Here is a 3,182-nt window from a genome sequence, read left to right as displayed (position 1 = left end):
TGCCAGCGCTTTATAAGGCCCAACTGTCCCTGGGCTCGAGGCCAGCCCCTTGTCTGCTGGCTAAATTTAGGCCTCTTCATGGCCCAGAGGGGCCTGGAAATCTTCTTGGGAGAAACGGCTCTGCTGACAGCCCGACACAGGAGGGCAGGGCTGAGCTCATCACCTGGCACTGTAAGCCCAGAGCTCCAGCCCCAAGGGCCTCTGGACCTGCCAGGGCAGGGGGTGGGTCCTGCCCCGTGCCTGCCCCCAGGACTTTGTGGTTTGTTGGTCCCCTCGCTAGCCTGGAACCCTCCTCTCCTCTTGTACTGTGCCCTTCAGGGCCTGTACCTCCCTTATTAGGCTCCTGATGAGAGGGTGTATATGTGCAGGTATCCTGAGGGACTCCGAGGTCCAGCTATCTCTTAGGGAAGGCTGAGAAAGCCCCAGGGAGGGGAGATAGAACGTGTGGGTAACCCCTGTCAACTGCCACAGGGACCGGTGATTCTTCACCTTATCCCCACTCTCAGGGCAGAAGAAAAGAGAACTGGCTGCTGAAGTTGGGCATATGGGGGGTGGGGCTAGGCTCAGGTTCAGGGAAAGAGCAGAAAATTCTATAACCGCCCTTAAAGGTCTAGGGGACAAAGTTGCTGGGAACAGTCCTCTCGCTCTACCTCAGGCTCAGCGTCCTGGTCACATGATCTCACAGCCAGGTAAAGGAGACCACTGACAGGTGCTGAAGAAGCTCCGGCTTCCACGAAGTCGTCTCTGGCTACTGCTGTCCCTTCCCAGCAGAGCCCTCTTTGATCTTACGCAGCTCAAAAAGAGGAGCTTTTAGGCCAGTTTCCAGACCAGGAAATACAGCCCCTAGGGAGGGGAGGGCTGAACCTAAGTACGTTGGAATGGCTGGGATGCCATCCAGATGTGTTAGACCCCTGTGTCTAAGAATCTCCTTTCTTCCCGTTGACTTTTGAGTAGAAGCCCGGATTCCGATGCTGGGCAGGAGGCAGAGCCTGGGGAGGCTCTCAGTTCATGCCTCAGTTTTGGAGTGCACGCCTCCAAATCGTCACCTTCTCGTATAACCACCTCCTCTCTCTCTCCTGTGGAAGCCTCTGTTTTCCCCAGCCCACACAGGGCTCCTTCTGTTCAGAGTCCCCCAACACCTAGCAAAGCGACAGTTTTTGTGAGTTCTGAGACCTCTCTGTGGTTTCCCCTCATCCCCAATCCTGAGGAGGTTCACCTGTCTCTCCCCATTAACCTGCAAGTTCCTGAAGGTGTGGGGACCGCCCTTCTTGTCTTTAACCAGCATCCCCGGTGTGTGTGTGTGTGTGTGTGTGTGTGTGTGTGTGTGTGTGTGTGTGTGAAGTGAGAACAGGGGTGGAGCACAGCTGGGGGCCAGAGTAATGGCTGGAGATAGAGGGCTCTGTCACCCCCAGATTCCTGCTGGTACTTTAGTCTGTGTTGCCTGTCCCAGCTGAAGTGTGCCTGGCAAGGCTTCAGAGACTCACCAGTACTGAGGTGACAGAGGTGGGGGACCAGGTGGGGGGGCCCCCTGGAGAAGCCCGTCAGGGAAACAAGAGCCACCAGCTAAAAGCAGACACGCTGTCACGCTGTCACGCTGTCACGGTGCTGAGGGCCTGAGTCACTGCCGCTGGGTGTCAGCTCGCCCACGCCCGCCCACCATCCCCCCTCCTTTCCCCACACCCCTGAGCAGTCATCCACATAAATATTGAGTGCTGGCTTCAGTGGCCAGGCAGGTCCTCGAAAGGTCACCAAGGTCATTCTCCTGACACCAGACATGCTCCTCGGTCAGATCCCAGACACGGGAGGAGTTTCAGAGCCCATCCGGTCCATAGTTGGGTGTGGTGGAACATGCCTGTTGCCCTAGGAGGGTCAGGAGTTCAAGGTCAGCCTCAGCTTCATAGGAAGCTGGAGGTCATTATTCCCGAAACCCTGTTTGAAAAACACCCAAAACAATAGCTGTGAATAGCCTCTCCAAAGCCCAAGGAACACCACAGAGAGGGGATGGGAGGATGGAGGGAGGTGTGTGGTGGGGTACTGTCACCTGCATATGACATGACCTAGCAAGCATGACTACACAGCCAGCAGCCGTGGCTGTCTGCGTGGGGCCTGGGGAAAAGAGGGACCTTTGCATAAAAGCGGGGTGTTAGCAGGAAGGAGCGCAGGGGTGTGGTGACAGAGAATCTCGGAGTGGGGTGAAGGCGATCTCAGTGGATCATACACAAGTACTAGACTGTCAAAAACAAGAACCCCAGGGGCTGAGAGGTGGCTCAGCAGGTAAGAGCACTGACTGCTTTTCCAGAGGTCCTGAGTTCAAATCCCAGAAACCACATGGTGGCTCACAACCATCCATAATGAGATCTGACGCCCTCTTCTGGTGCATCTGAAGACAGCTACAGTGTACTTATAATAATAAATAAATCTTAAAAAAAAAAGTCTGGTGATTCAATAATACATACATACATACATACATACATACATACATACATACATACTTCTGAATGGACTTCTGAGGACTGGGAATTCTTTGCCCTCAGCACCAGCCAGACTCAGCTCCAAGACTCATGGGACAGAAGTGACCAAGGACCTGAGTGAGGAAGGAGTTGGTGGCAGATCCACTCTGGCTTCGGAGCTGTTCTAGCCTGATAGCTGCCTCTGCGGCTCCTGGCACTTAGGCATAGGAGAAGGCCTTCTTGGGGTAGGGAAACAGCAAGTAGGGTTAGTGCATTTGAGAGGTGTTACCCTGGCACCCCTGTCTCAGCTTCCTGGTGCTCCCAGTGGGGTGTGGACATGTGTGGCCAGCTAGTGCCAACTAGCTGCCCTATGCCGGAGACATGTTTGTGTTGTCAACAGAACAGCTAACCATCTGCTGATAGGTGGGTGAGGGGAGGGTGGCCCTGACTGTGCAGAACAGCAGGCTCCCACCCACTTCGACATCATGGAAAACATAGCTACTCCGATTTTGAAGTGACTGGGGTTAGAGGCAGTTAAGAGTCTTGGATTTTAACCAGTCACTAGAAGAGTGGCAGCTTTGACTGCAGAAGCAGGGGGCGAGGGGGAAGTTACCCTCCCCTAGATTTTCCCCTTCCTCCTCCTCCTCTTCTTGACACAGGGTCACGTAGACTAGGTTTCACTCCAATTTGCTCTGTAATGGAAGATGAGCGTCAACTTCTAACCCTCCTGCC

This window comes from Mus pahari, chromosome 6 (assembly GCF_900095145.1).
Source record: "Mus pahari chromosome 6, PAHARI_EIJ_v1.1, whole genome shotgun sequence".
NCBI lineage: Eukaryota > Metazoa > Chordata > Mammalia > Rodentia > Muridae > Mus > Mus pahari.
This window is presented reverse-complemented; position numbering follows the sequence as displayed.